The sequence below is a fragment of the Aplysia californica genome, unplaced genomic scaffold (genome assembly GCF_000002075.1).
Source record: "Aplysia californica isolate F4 #8 unplaced genomic scaffold, AplCal3.0 scaffold00041, whole genome shotgun sequence".
NCBI lineage: Eukaryota > Metazoa > Mollusca > Gastropoda > Aplysiida > Aplysiidae > Aplysia > Aplysia californica.
This window is the reverse complement of record NW_004797311.1, coordinates 1,409,550-1,425,842: the sequence shown is the minus strand read 5'-3', so window position 1 is coordinate 1,425,842 and position 16,293 is coordinate 1,409,550. Positions and strand designations below refer to the sequence as shown.

The window sequence follows — 16,293 nt, the reverse complement described above, 5'->3', positions numbered from 1 at the left end:
TCTTTGGTTGGCTGGCTAGGCTTGGCGCAGTCTCTGCCAAGTCTCTGGCTTGGCCCAGCTGGCCGCAGGAGGTCCCTCGCCCTTTCAATGCAATCGCAGACAGAACAGTTGGCGTCAGTGACCTAGGCCTAGAATCTAGATCTAGATCTATATAATATCCATCATAATTCACAATTTACAACACAGTTTCACTCCTGCCTGTCAGCCTGAGCCCAGACGAGGTACGAACGTCGAACACCTCGACTGAGGCTCAGGCTCGGTCCATCGACATCGAGCTGGCCTTGTTTTGACTGGACCGCTGTCCGAGTTGGAAGTTGGAAGTTGGAAGTTAAGGGTTGAATGTGAAACAAGACGAGAAGGTAGGCCTTTAAAAAAAATTTAACTGTTGAATGGGAAATAGGCCAAGAATCTAGACTAGAATCTAGATCTAGATTCTAGAAGTATTTGTTTGTTGGAAGTCCCTATTTGCAGCGTTGCGATTAGCGCCAGTGCTATTTATGGCCACCTCTATTCTCACCCGGAGTGAGAATAGTGCAGGCGAGTCTTGTGGCTATTCTCACCCGGTGCGCGTTCACCAAATTTTGCGTTCACCCTAAACCACAGAATTCTACACTGTGATAACAGAAAAATTGTAGAATTCTGTGCCGTGAACAAACGTTCCATTACAACTGTAGCCTACTAAAAGCGTACAATTTTGTCTGTGGGCAGTGGAGAGAGAGAGAGAAAGAGAGAGAGGAGTAGCGCGAGAATTTCCGGGCAAAACAAAATGTCGACCCGCGTAGTTCGGCTCGATTCGAAAAGTTAAATAGCCGTAGCATCTTTGTAGACAACCAAATTAATTTACTTTTGTGTTTTAACATCATTTTTTAACTTTGTTTTGGTCAATTTGATCGTCCACACCGATAGACAGTATTCAGAAAGAGACAGAGAGAGAGAGAAGAGGGGAGGAGTTGATCTTGCGAGAACTTCCGGCGGGTGAGAATAGCCACTTTCGCTATTTATATAATAAAACGCCGTGTCGCCGTGTGTAAAATTGTAAAGCTCAATCTACACACTTCATCTGGCATTCCATAGATCGAGAATCTATATGCCCGAAAAACCGATGCGAACTTCGGGTGTGAATTTCGTGTACGAAATTCGGGTGCGATGAAAAAAGAGCCCTCCTTCCATATATATATACGTGAAATTCGTATCTTTCATCTGACTGAAATCACGGCACCAGTTCAGTCAGAGCAAGCACTCTACGTTGAAAACAAGAGAATTTGGTAAGATTGAAGAATACTGGACCAGCGGACTGACTTTGCCTATGTCTCAACCTTAGGAATTCATAATTTTCCCGTTTTTAATATCTCTCCATGGAGAATCTCGGACCGGTAGATCTATTCATTAACATTTTGTCAGGGGGGAGACCCCCCTGAACCCCCCCTCCCCCCCTCCTCCACCCCAACCACCCGCCCCACCTACCCCACTTTCTCGCGCAATAATGTACGAGTGGTCCGGTATTCTTCAATCTTCCCGAGAATTTTGCTGTTAGAACTCCTGTTCTTACGAAAGCAGCTTTAAATTGCTTTGTCCAGACTTGATGATGGTCCTTTCTTCATAAGCTTTGCTTTCTTGGGTCGTTTTCTTTTTGAAGCTTCGGTCCTATCACCGACAGCGCTGGCTGATGTGGCTGCGGCACAGACAGCAATCTTAAGTCAAGTTATAATTGATGTATGTTAGAAGTTATATTCAAGTGCATTTAATTAAGGAGGGGGGGGTGTAAGTGAAATGCTATTTTTAGTTATTACATAATTTAAACGATAAATGATAGCATAGATAGATTACATAGACTCCCGAAAGTTTCCCACAAACTAAAAAAAAAAGTGGTTGCCATGCAAATGACAGCCACCTTGAAAATAAACACTTCTTTTCAGTCTTGGTTTTAACACTTCTCTCTCGAACCAAGGAAATCAACATTTCGACGTTTTCCCACTTACCTAGTACTTCCATGCTGCTTCGTTCCTTTGAAGTAGATTTGGCGGGAAATAAGCCCCGCCCACTTCACGAAGAATTCGCATGCGAAGAAAAAAGTTTCGCTCCCTGGTGCGAAACAAAATCTTTGCATGCGAATTTAGGACTCGGCCATGCGAAATTCCGGTATATGGATTGGTATATATGGATTCACCCAATAACAAAAACGTTGGTGCGAAAAAAATAATTCGCAAGCGAAATTCGCACCCGAAGTTCGCATCGGTTTTTCGGGCATATCGAATGTCAGCTTAAGTTGTTGGAAGTTCTGATGGCCGAATGGGCAGCGCGTCTGCGCTTGAAGCCAAACCTTTATTTTATGAACATGGGTTCGAATCCCAGTCCTGGAAGTTTTTTTTGTTTTGGTTGCTGTTTGTCCTCTTCTCGGCTGACCAACAAATTCTTCCCATAACTTGTGGTGCTTTTTCGGTAGTTCCCACCCCCCTTATTTGAGCCTGATCTACATCTAGATCTAGATATCTAGATCTAGATTCTCTAGATTTAAATATTAGATCTAGCCGATACGTTTGATTCGCGGTGAGCTAAGATATCAAACCTAACAAATGCAAAACATTAAATTGTGGTAAAATTCAGGGGGGCATGCCCCCCTGAAACCCCCCTTCCTATTTTTATTAGGTCAGGGGGGCAAGGCCCCCTGAAACCCCCCTACTCTTGGGACCAATACCGGTGAATAACAATTGCGGAGTGGGAACTAGGCTACCGAAAAAGCACCTAACTTGTTGCTTTGTAGTTTTTTATGTAGCCTAGGCTCTAGGCCTAGTGATGAAGCATGCACATTCTGGTTTTGTCTGTGCCCAAGACAAGAGGACCTCTGTAGGTACAAGGAAGGCCTTATTTAGGCCGAAGTGTATACAGACCCGGTAACCGGGAACAAAGTCACGAAGTATACAGACCCGGAAGAGGAACTCTTTTGTGATTTCGGAAAGTTTCAGCGCCCAGACCCGGTAGTGTGTGTGTGTGTGTGAGAGAAAGAGAGAGAGAGAGAGAGAGGGGGGGAGTACTAGCAAAATGCATGCCACAGTTGGCAGGAGGGAACGAGAGAAAGATAGAGTGGGAAATAGGTGGGGAGACAGAAAGACAGAGACAAACGAAGAAAAAGAGAAGGCGAGCGATACAGAGAGAGAGAGAGAGAGAGAGAGAGAGAGAGAGAGAGAGAGAGAGAGAGAGCGAGAGAGAGAGAGAGAGAGAGAGAGAGAGGAAGAAAAAGAGGGGCAGGCTGAAAAAGAGGGGAGAGAGGCAGAAAAATGGAGAGGGTGACTGCTCGATTGAAATTAGATCTAAGACATTGTTCTTTTCTTCAAATTGTGATTCCTTCAACTTCAAAACGGAGGAAAAACGATCGTTCACTGAAAAGACATCCCCTCAATTTTCATTTGGTAGCGTCAATTGCCACCGAGTGACGCGGTGGCAATTGACAAAATTTGACTTTTTGTCAATTTTGCCACCGAGTGAAGCGGTGTCAAGTCTGAAAACAACACTATCTTTAGCATTATACATAATGTGTGTCTAATGGGTCAATTTGTTCTCAACTAATTTAATTGGATGAGCATCTCTAGTCTAGAGCTACTGTACCAACTTGGCATGTTTTCAATGAGACCTAGATCTAGGCTAGCCTTAGCCTACACTTTGGTGTAGAACCAACACAGGCAATTCAAGAAGTAGGCCTAGAAGGTCACAAACGCACACAAACTCAAGCAGATATTCACGTTATATCGGGGAACATAAATCGGGGGACGGGGGGCAGGAAAAGACAGACAGACAGACAGACAGACAGACAGACAGACGGACAGACAGACAGACAGACAGACAGACAGACAGACAGACAGACAGACAGACAGACACACACACACACACACACACACACACACACACACAGAGTACTCGAGCACAATAAGCTAGATCTACCCACAAACGCAAAAGAGCTGCAATTTACTCGGTGGCAATTGACATAAAGTCAATTTTTGTCAATTACCACCGTGTCACTCGGTGGCAATTGACACTACCTTACAAAATCTGGTGATCTTGTGTCTTGTAGTTCCGTTCGTTAAAGTCCACGATCCTTTTGTTTACATCCAGAGAAGAAATCCAGAAGTCTTGATGACCAAATAGGCAACACAAAGAACAGGGATGCAATCTAACTACAAAACATCAAATTATGGTAATAAAGGGGAGGACATGCCCCCTGAACCCCTCCTCCATATTTTTATTAGGTCAGGGGGGCTTCTTTCTTGAAACCACCTTACTCTTAACTCGCAGGGCCCAAATCGGCGAATAATAATTGGGGGTGGGAATTGCTGAAAAGCGCCATTCTTTGCTTGAATTTTGATTTTTTGGCTTTATAGTGTTTCCTTCCGGTCTCACGCTTAGTTCACTCCTCAACGATTACCCGGCAATTCAGGGTCTCTGGGGTTCAGCTTTGGACTTTATAACGAACGAAAAATATAACGAACGAAAAACTACAAAATCACCCTTTTGTGTAATTTACAGTAATATATAAGTTCAAGAGCCTGTGCCAGAACCACAGCATTTTACATGTAAGTGATATATTTTTAATATTTTGACATCAATACAAGCTTTGAGCAATAAAACTCTATTACTACTATAGCTAAAATAGCACAAGGGGTTTCCTCTTGAAGACGAAGGAAGTAACATTTGTACGAAGGGGTCATTACCAGCAGTGGCAGGGCGTAGTGAAGGGCTAAAAGGCTTGAGACCCACCCACTCCCCACCCCCCCACCCCCCACCCCTGACTTTTGGTCAGGCTATCTGACGTGCATCACTGTGATGACATGTTACATCAAATGTCACAAAATCGGAAAGGAATTTTCTGTTTCTTTTTTAAAGTAAGGCTTGATACTGGCGTAAAAAGTAGCAGAGATACCAACTTTAAAAAGATGGGATTGTTTAAATTTTATTAGTAGTAGAGATTTCCTGTCATCATAGTTATGCACGTCAAAATCCCAAAGTTGCCATCTAACATCTAAATTTCTTACAAAATCTATTATCTATTTGTGGTGGCCGAATTTTGCTATGCAAAAGGCTTTTTAATGGCTACTTCGATCGACATGCAGTTTTCGCCAAAAGATTCTTTAAAATATTCTCCAGATCATGACGCCCTTCGGTTTTTCAGTTTTGAGACAGTTTTGCTGCAAAAAGCTAAATTTCTTAATTTCGCCGATAGCTTTTGTAGGCCGACGCTTCTGTCTCTGTAATTTTAGAAAATCCGCTGCGGAAGTGATTATTTCGCGAGGCGCATTTTGTTTTGAGAGTATATACCTAGATCTAGACCTTCTAATTTTTTGCATCTCTCAAGATTTATTGCTCCATTCCAGTAGAGTGCAATTAAAATAGGCCAATGACTTTCAGTTGATATTAATGCACCGATCATTCCTTTCATCGAAAGGGGGCCCAGCTAGTATATTATATTTTTCTACTGTTAATTTGCACATGATTATGAAAATAACACCAATTACCTACATTTTCATGACATTAAAATGGAAATGAAGTAGTTTCTGATTTTTTTACCTCTGACATGTTTAAGTATAAGGGTGCCATGCTCATAATTAATTTCAATATTAAGGAATGGGCATAGATTTACATTGTATTGCCGCCTCAGAACTATTTTGTCAAAAGTGCCTCTTTATTATTTAATAAAAGTACACTTTGGACAAAATGGTCCCTAGGCAACGATAGATTTTTAAAGGTATTATTTTACTCATGGACCAGTCTCAAGCTCAGATTATAAAGTACTTTTTTCTTGTCCACTTTTATCCTGCTTTACATTATAATTTTGACTTTATATCCTCCGCAAATTATTAGTAATACTACTTTATGAGTGAGAAGTATTAATGATGAATGTTTTTAAACGAACTATAATATTACGATGGGCCCAATTGCGTGGTAATAATTCACTTGTTTTCAACAACATGGAGTTTCATTTTAAAAGGAAAATAAAAGTGGTGCGTGCCATTCTTTTTGTGTCATACATTTTGAAACGATACTCTTTATATAATAATCATTAGTAGCTTGTTTTAAGAAAGTGAAAACGAAGGAATCGAAAAGTGTGTTTATTTAGGAGACTATTGATAGTTAAATGTGAGGCATCATGGTGAAATCAGGTGCTCGTCAATTTTTGGACCTGATATTGAGTTTTTAGTATCATCTTAAAGCTTGTTCATTTGTCTTTCATTTAGCTTGAAAATAACCCATGTGTTTTTAAATAGAAGTCGAGATATTTGCAATGAAAGAAGGTGGGGTTCGCCTTATTTCAGAGGTAACATTAGCAAGAAAATGGCCCCTAAAGTTTGGTGACTTTCAAATTTTAGGTGTCTGTGGAAACTGGAAATTTACATCTTTGTGCCTTTGATCAATCTTTCCACAAAACAATCAAAACAAAAATATGTTTTTTAATAGACATAAAAGATGTTGAGCCAAAAAAGGAAAACTAGAAAAAAATTAGATATCGGCAATAAAAAAGCTGATTTCTTTGATTTTATTATTTTGGCGGGCGCCTGATTTCACCACATTGTCTCACAAATAGAAAGAAATGAAATGAGGGAACAGTGAAAGAAGCCCAGGTGGGCCATACGATAATACAGAAACATGAACAACTAGTAAGAGACATCTGGGACTGTTGAATCGACATAAATGCCTTGATCATTGCTCTCACTGGAAAGATAGAACTCAAAAGAAGCAGGGGTGAGTAGATGGTCTGTAGTTTTTTTAGAGCACCCACACAGAGAAATAATGAATAGTGAACCAACTATATATATATATATATAAATTTCATATAGATACACACAAACGAAAGGTATGCCTGCAGAGATGTGTTTCTATTATTTCTATTCCAAGATATATGATTAACGATTTGGTTGTGCATTGTATGTATGTATTGTTGCAGGAACTCAGGTATTGTAGTCATAAGATGGACCGATTGGTGTCCTTCAGAAACCAGTGATTTAGTCACCTCTGATAAGTCTAGACTACCTACTACTGTGTGAGAGCAACAATGTAAAGGGAAAGGCTTTTGCACCGACTGAGTGCTCTGATATTTGATCACAAAAAGACAAAATAGTGTTTGAATGGTTAATGAAAATTGGTTGCGTTTTGAGGTTTCATATAAATACTTAGTGACCATTTTGTGAAATATGACAACCGGGTCCTTTTCTTGGGAGGAGTTCAGCAATCGGTAACAGAAGAAGTCAGTACAAAGTCAAATCAGATACATCAAGTCATGTAATAATCACAGTTTTGGTGTGTCTGATGTGACTCATTTAGTCATTATTGAGCATAATTCTTTTGCATACCTCCCCCCCGTGGTTTGGGGGCTAATAAATAAACCCACTGCTTCGCCAGCAGGAGGTGCGATCCCTCCAATGGTGAAATGTCGCCCATCATGAACATCTGCACTCAGGTGCGCATGAGCGACATTTACTTAGGTGTATCATCAGTCCTCTGTCGTCCTTCTTCCTTCCCCCAGCTGACCGGAGAATAAAAGAAAAATAGCCTAGTCGTCTGACCCATCGACAGGATAGTCGTCTGTCCCATAGACGGGGGGGGGGGGGGGGGGGGGGGGGAATTTCCCTAAGGGCGGCCCCCAGGGGAAAAAAAAAAACAAAGGGGGTACCGTAGGGGATAGGAGTGGGGTTTGGGGTAAGGGTAGGGTTTAGGTTTGGGGTAGGGTTAGGGTTACGTCTCTTCTTTATTCATGTGTTTTTGGGGGTGGTCGCTCGTTACGGAAGTCCTTCCGTCAGGGGGTGCAACCATTGGCTTTTACAGCGAAAAAAAAAAGATCTTTTACTGCTATTTTGATATTAGATTCTATTTACATTTTCATTTTTAGCTAGCAATTTTTACCATGAATTTTAAAGATTTTAATCTGTTCATTGATACAAAAATCGAGCCGTTCTAAAAACTGCCGTGAATGCTATCACTTTGTTTCACGCACTCGTATGACCTAACGCAGTTGCAAGCGCCATAAAACTCTTACTAAACTAACACCTGCCTCGGACAAGACTCACCTGTTGACTTGAAATTTGTGATGCGTTACGAAGTTTTCCTTACTTTCCAAACCTTTTACTTTTACTGATACAGCTACATAGTTTCTCATTGACTTCGTAATCAACAGCTCAGTGAAGAAGAATAAAATGGTCCTGCAGCTGTAGGAAGCGTTGGCCGAGTTACAAGTACTGTTTGTTCTGTTCTGAGTTCATGTGATTTCTTCCCCCCCCCCTCTCTCTCTTTCTCTCTCTCTTTCTCTCTCTCTCTCTTTCTTTCTCTCACTCACTCACCCACTCTCTTTTGCTTTCTCTTACTTCATAATCTGAGAACTGCTCAAAATAATACTGAGCACTTTGAAACCTCTGCAACGATTGCTCAGTTGAGTTATTATAATATATTTTAAAAGAACTGTTCACACATGAGCTGAACACCCTGTTACATATATAAGCAAACCACCACGTAGAAATGTCCTGAAATTTAATTTAATATTTATTTGTAATGTCATTGTGTTAAGACATTCTGAAAAATATCAGCAGCAACCCCAGGTACCTTGCAACAAATAGACTCTCTCTTCGCGGCGCCGCGCGCGGCATTGTATTAAAGCTGGCTGCCGACTATGATCATACTCTACGAACTTCGGTCCTTTCTCTGTCAGTCAGTCAGGGAGGGAGGGAGGGAGGGAGGGAGGGAGGGAGGACTGTGTATTTAAGTCTTAAGAACTTCATTTATTGGTCCCCATGTTGACTAGTCGTGCAACAGAGTACCGGGGGGGGGGGGGCAATATTTATCTTAAAAAGCCTGTTGTCCTGCCTTGTAACAGACAGGAAGGCAAATCTTACAATAAAGTCCTACTGGAGGAATTAGTTATTTTAAGACATAGTAAGAAACAAAGTATTGAATTTCAATTTGACACTGTGATTTCATGATTTGTTTCCTTTTCTATCACACAAAGTGCACCCCCCCCCCCTCCCCCGAAATGGTTTAACTATTAAAACGATGATTTTTATAACAGTACCTTTTGTCTTTTAAAATGGGTTAAAAACTTACTATGTATTGATGCACAAATACACACTAGTCGTTGTTAGATGTCGTTGGGTTCCTTAGCCTATTAATATAACGTTGAGTTGACAGTGCCGTAAAACATCTACTAAATCAACCAATAACACAGTTTCACCCAACTAATTGAGTCTCATTGCTCCTCTCCTTACTCTGTGACACTTATATAAATCGCTTTCCTTCACGATCTATGACCAAGATCATCGCTCATATAATCATTCGCAACTCGTCATTGTGTCGTGATCTCACAGATATATGCAAATTCGAAGAATGAAAGGCAGGATCTCACTGCCCGAGTACGGGCGCCAGTCTGTCTAGCAAATTCGGATCGGGTGCAGACCTGATGGACGAGTGGGATGGTCGGGAAACAAAAGCACCGATGAAATCACTGTAGCCCTATGCACCGAATCATGCATTGCTGTAATCTAATACGGGGTGTCCATTGGGGAATCGGGTCTGGTCAGGGCAGTTTGCTAGCCAGATTGAGGGCGCAAAGCAGTTATATCGTGGCACAAGCCGATCGCGCCCGACCCCCCGACAAAAAACACAAAAAATAAACGCGTTTGTTTTCTGGCGACGACGAGTGGGGCGATCAAAAACAGTAGACCACGACTATTGCGGGACATTTCGCTACCTCAGAATTACAAAGTTCTATCTGCTAAGTACCTAGTTTTGAGAAAATCGAAGTTGAAAATTTTGAGTGTCATAGCATCTTCAAACTTTTTCGAAGGCACCAATTTTTAAAATTATTTATGTAATATGATGCAAACTGAGTTGTAACTGGTGGTTTTAAGCCATTTTGACTCTGATTCTTTCCAGATGTAAAGTATTCCGTTTGCAGATAGAATTTTGTAATTCTGAGGTAGCGATTTGGTTCCAGAAGTAAAAACCTGCTGTGGGCAAGTTCCCGCTGTAGGAATGCAAAGGGGAAGTTACCGGAAAAAAATCACACGATTACTTCCCTTCCGTACACATTTTGCGCTTTAGTCTTCCGTTTCTTGTCGACTTCGTTGATTATCTCGGCCTTTAATTCGAGCGAGAAGCATTTCCTTTTGTCTTTGTTGGAAGCCATCTTTTCGTCGGTCTCGTTGCTTGTGCTGTCTATCGTATCGGTAGGCCTACTGTAGAAGAACTGGTGAAGTGGATGTGTGCGTATGACTATGAGCATCAACGATCGCATCACACACTACACGCTCAGATTCTCATCTTTTACTTTTTGGCCTAGCCTAGGCTTAGGGCTATTTTTGGCTATGGCCTATACGCTCTCATACTGAGAGTGTAAGCTACGGCACATCACTTCTGGAGAAGCTCATGTAACGCGTCTCTCCGCACCAGCTCTCTCTGCCGCCTGCCCCACCTCACTCATCTATGGACTGGCCAATCACAACGCCGCACCGCTGACTGCCTCCATGAGACCCACCTACAGCCCCCCCCCCCCCCAACACCCTTCCCCCCAGCTAGAGCTCGCTCGATCTCTCCCGCTGTATCCGAGTTCGGGCCTTCCCTTGCCCCGCTAAACCCGAGCACAAGTATTACGTTTACATATTTAAAAAAAAAGGGGGGGGGGAATTCCGGGATGCCCCCCCCCCCCCCCTCCTGTAGCGGGTGCCGCTATAGTGACACGTCATGTTTTACTGTACGGGGTGCCCATTTGGGGATTGGGTCTGGTCGGGGCGGTTTGTTGGCCAGATTGAGGCCGTAAAGCGGCTATCGTGGCACAAGCCGATCGCGCCGGACTTGCCGACTCCGACCTACTCTTCGCCTGCGCGTTTGTTTTTGAGGCGACGAGTCGGGCGCGATTGGCGTGTGCTACGATAGCCGATTTGCGCCCCCAATCTGCCCTAGCAAACCGCCCCGACCAGACCCGATCCCCCTATGGGCACCCTGTCATGCATGAACGCATCAGGTCGTTGACAACGTACGAACAGGGGCCTCATGATATTATTGAGGTCCACAAATATACCAGCTGGAAGAAACTAGTAATTCGGACAACACACACTTGCACCGAAGGTTGACAGCACGCGTGTTCACGTTGGCGATTCTGGTCAATCACAACGTGGTCTTTGAATGGGTCAATTTTTCAGGTACTATGCCAGCTCTATAAATTAAAGTAGAGAAGGCAACGTTCCAGTACAACGTAGGCCGAGGAGGTCGCCACGATACTCCATGTAGGCCTACACTGTACTTGAGAAACACTTGCATCCCAGTCGAAGACCACATTGTGGTCGACCCTAATAGCCAACGCGAACACGCGTACTGTCTACGTTCTATGCAAGCGTATGTTGTGTAGAGTGCGTAATATTATGGTGCTGTCTGTAAACCTACCCCCTAGCCCCCCCCCATCCCCCCGTGTACTTGTTCTCCATTCCCCCAGCCCCCAGGCGTTACCAGCTAGGCGATCATAAATCCGATTATATGACCGTCTAGGTTACCAGTAATGAAAGACAGTCAGTTACCGCATGGCGTCTCATCTCTGGTTCAGGGCTTTACAAGTTATAATAAATAACCTCCTTGGTCGACCTCCTTTATCAAAGGCCCCCAGTGTGTGACCTTTGTGGCGTGCGTAGAGCTGAGCTGTTCCCCATGTTCGACGTAACAAAATTATTAGAGGTTTGGGGGAAATTGCGGTACTTCACACTACCATGACCATTGACCACCCTTCCATCACCACACATTTCCTGCCTTCTTTTATGGACACCAAAGGTTTTACTAGATGCTCATTCCTGAACAATTTCAGTGGATAGGGGGGTGGGGGGTTGAAGCAGGGTGATGCTATCTCAGACCACAATGTGGTCAGACCACTCTCTGATCAGACTTTCATTTATTTTGCCTGCAAACTGTTTATATGTCTCAAGCCAAACGTTTCTATTTTTAAAAAAATGCAGTATCTTAATTAATCTGTGGTACTGGTTGCATGTGCTCTAGTACAAAATACCAACATTTACTGGAGTTGAAATCAGTAATCCTGTTTGAGGTCCATGTCTTTTATGACACTTTAGAGCATTGATTTGTAAGTATTTATTTTGCTGTATCGAAGTCTACATATATACATTTTAAGAAAATGAACGTTTTTTTCCCTCTCTTGAAAATTTTTTGTTTTTAGGGCTTGTGACATTTTAACATCTGGCCGACGATTTGTAGATGGGGTTCATGTATGTGTGTGGATTGGAGTGAACAAAATACACATGTATGCCTCATTTCAAAAGTCGGCTCTTACTCTGAACATTTTTATAATACATGTATAGAATTTAATGTGATGGCGTGTTTTAAGGGAATTGTGATTGGAGGGCGCCACTGGAAGGTCCTACTTCTCTACTTTCCCGCTGTTGTATCTGTCTGTGTATCTCACTTTTTCCCAACACAAAATGACCATTATTGTGTCGCTGTGATTCTTTTTACTCAAACAAAGTGTTTTGTGCTCTATAGACCTAATTTAAAATTATGCCTTGTCTGTTATCAGTTTTTAAGTAGCGTATCAGCAGAGTGTATTAATGTTGTAATATTCGTTGTCACTCTGTACTTTTACTATGAGCTGATATGACTGAACTGTGAGAGGACTGGACTTTTTAAAATCTTCAATCTCTCTTTTTCTCACCTGCCCCCACATGGTTAAGCAGAGTTTAATACATTGTATATGTATTCGGTATGCTGAGATTGTACAGCACTCATGAAATAAAAGGGTATTGTTTTCTCGAGAACTCTCAGATTACATACCGTTCTCAACAGACTATATAATGTGACTGAATGAGGTGGGCTCGCTTGGTTTCAGAAGTAAAATTAGTGAGAAAATGGCCGCCAAAGTTTGGTTATTTACAAATCTGTACGGTCCGTGGAAACTGACAATTTACATTTTTATGCCTTTAATCAACGTTTTTCAGTATAATTCACACTGAAATGAGTTCTTAAATGGATAGAAGGTTCTAAGCTAAAGTCTAAAATGCACAATTTCGATAAAAATTTCCAGACCGGTGGAAAAGAGTAAACATTTTTTACTTTCATTATTTTTACGAGCGCCTGATTTCACCTCGCTGTCTCACATATGATGTATTTTCAATACATTTCTACTGTCACCATCTACTAGCTGCAGCTGTACTAATCAGTTTGATTATTCTTGTTTCAGATGATTCATCACCCCGATCACATGTGGCACAGACACTGTCCCCTGAACTTATCACGGCATCTCCAGACTTGGCATGACTTGCACCTGATGTTGGATTTAATTTTATGACACTGGACTCTCCATGTAAATTTAAACAGTGCCAGACAATGGTAAATGTAGCTTTCATCCCTCCAAGTGCTCAGAGAGTGGAGACGTGTCATAATCAGTAACTTTTTAAAATCACTTGTTCTTTTTGTCTGTTTTTCATTTTCACTACACAGACAAATCAGCAGACCATTCATGAACTGCAGTTTTTGGGAGAATCCAATGTGACGATCCAGTGTGACTTGACTCTTCCTAGAATGTTTACGCAAGCTTCATAGGATGTGAACATACAAAAACAAGCGTGCTAGGATATTTTTCCACACACAAAAAAAGAGAACATGCTAATAAGTGGTCTCCAGAGTAGATTTTGAATACAAACATTCCCAAATTTTAGAAGAAATGTTGTCTATGGTGAACAGGCGAGACAGATGTTATTGTAGATTCTCTGGACAATTTGGGCAGTTTCATTTACATTCATGCTGTAGTTTATTTTGCAACTACTGGGCAATAGTATAGTGAATAGATCCATACCCTGATGGGTCAGTCAGTAATACGGACACTGACTCAGTATGACCAACAGAGCTACGCATATTGACATTCCGTTACTTACATCCAGGACTGATCTGGCCTTATGAAGAATATTATTTTATGCCAAAGTTTTGAAAGTAAGAACACTGCCAAACTCTGAAAATGACAGCTCTGCCATCAGGCCGAAAGATGGAGCTAAGTGTTCTTAGACGAAGGGTATGCTTATCATCAGCGCATTATCTTGCCTTCACAAGAGCTGTGACCTCTCAAGTTTTTGGGTTGAGAAAGTAAAACCATCACCTGGATTAGATTGACTGGGATGGACTTCAAGCGCGGAGAAGGGTTTTGTGGACGCAAACAAGTTATTTCAAGAGATTCCAAGGACAAGGACAAGAATATCATCATTACAGAGTAATGTCTAAAAACTTGTGTGGGAACTGAGATCATCGTTTTGTGTCATTATGACGTGCTTTGAGTGCCACGGTGTCTACGAGCTCTGCAGCACAAAAGATCAAAGGAAAGACACGTCTTGGAACGACAGGCGCGGATTCTTGTATGTAAGTTTTGTCATGATCCATATTATGAAGGTTTTTTTTTAAAATGTTTGTTTTTCACTTCTACTGTAAGTGTAAGCCAGTTGTACTGGGGCCTTTTTATGTACATTGTAGGTAATTTTGTATTGTGAATCGGGAGAGAGAGAGAGAGAGAGAGAGAGAGAGGGGGGGGGAGGGAGGGAGGGAGGGTTTTTTTTACCCATCATTATTTCTATTTCATGATGAATAAGTGGGAGGGGGGCTCTTGTTGTCTAGAGGTACGGTGTTTGCCTTTCATGTAATAATAGGTCCCGACTTTGAAACCCGACAGCCGCGGAACATTTTTTTCCTTTCACCTCCTTTCCTGCTCTCTAACGATGTTTTTGCCGTCAAAGTTCTCTCAACTTTGTGCCCCCTCCCCCCCTTTCAACTGCTATTCCTTGGATCCTTCTTACTACTGTCTTTGAGCTACACCCCTGATCTTAGGATAGGTAATATCTAACACTTAACTTTCTCCAATGAGGGCTAAAAAAACACAAAAAAACCCGACAAAAAAACCCAACAAACATTGAAGGTCCCCTGTGTAAGAATTGCGCTGGTTAAAGATCCAAAATTGCAGTGTAACCTAACACTTATTCGTATTTCCACAACTGAATTCTTTTTTCCCCCTTGCAGTGGGTGGTTGGCGGGTGCTCTGGTATGGTTTTCTTCTTTCCAATCAAACATCTGTCGTCCTTATCGCCCCTTCTTCTTTTTTACGTTTGTTACTCTCTTGTAACACCTCTAATCTTCTGGCGCTCATATGACCTTATGCAGTTGCGAGCGCCTTAGAACGTCAACTAAAACTTCCTCTTTCATTGGAGAGCGTACTCGAGATTTTAGTGTTAGACACATGGGCCTCACTAAACGATGAATCACTCTTGATCTAATTGTATAAATATTAAAAATTGCTTGTAGCTCCACCCACTCTCTCTGTAGTCAGTGGCGTCGGTGGCCTAGTGGCTAGGCTACCGGAACCGTAATCATGAGATTGCGGGTTTGGGTGTTCGAGCATCAACTTCGTCCGACGTTGTGTCCCCGGGAAAGACACTTTACACGAATTTCACATACAAAGTTGGCTCCGTCCTTTCCGAGATGGACGTTGAACTCGGAGGTCCCGCCTCTTAAATAACCTAATAATAATAGGGTTGATAGTTGCGTTAAACCAATATCCTTTCATCATTTTCACCACCCGCCCTCTTTACATCTACACCTATAGGTGACTCTGAAAAAAAAACAAATTTCACGTTTTTTCGAGACCGAACCCCAAAAAAGAAGTCTGTTTTAAAACAATTTTTTATTGGGGGGGGGGGGGGGTACCTTGCCGCTTTCTGCTTTAGAAATGCTTCGAGGGTTAGATGAACTGTTCTCTTCGGACTTGCGACTGAAGATGGCTGGTTGAAGGATTCTAAGCCTGGCTTTGGGATCGTATTTGATTTTCCGCACCTTCAGATTGTTTGGCCGTACTTAATGGTTTGATTAAAGTTGAAGTCCTGCCAGTAAAACCAAGTAAATTTGTACAGATCAGACATACAACTTTTGGCCGTTCTCAGATTTTTGGGGGCGTTCTGTTAGCTCCGTTGGTACCATGCTGAACAACGGAGTGGATGACCCTGGTTCAACTCTCTTTAATATTATTCAGAACCGTATTGCACCCGGCACTACAATCCACAGTGATGGCTTTGCTGCTTACACTAACATTGTGAATATTCCTGTTAACCCGCCATATACGCATTTGACCGTCATCCACGAACATAATTTCGTAGACCCAGTGACAGGTGCATGCACGAACAGAGTAGAAGGATATTGGAAAAATGTAAAAAGACGCTTTAAGTGCATGCAAGGAGTACACAACTCCATGCTTGCCTCGCACTTAGATGAATTTATGTGGCGAGAGCTGCA

At 42.2% G+C, this 16,293-nt stretch overlaps 1 long non-coding RNA gene across 1 annotated transcript; it reads left to right on the top strand.

Annotated features, from left to right (window-relative positions):
• Window positions 1-14,410, top strand: LOC101861102. The gene is made up of 2 exons (XR_220156.3): window positions 1-359; window positions 13,208-14,410. It is a non-coding gene; the product is annotated as an uncharacterized LOC101861102 (long non-coding RNA).
• Window positions 14,411-16,293: the final 1,883 nt, after the last annotated feature.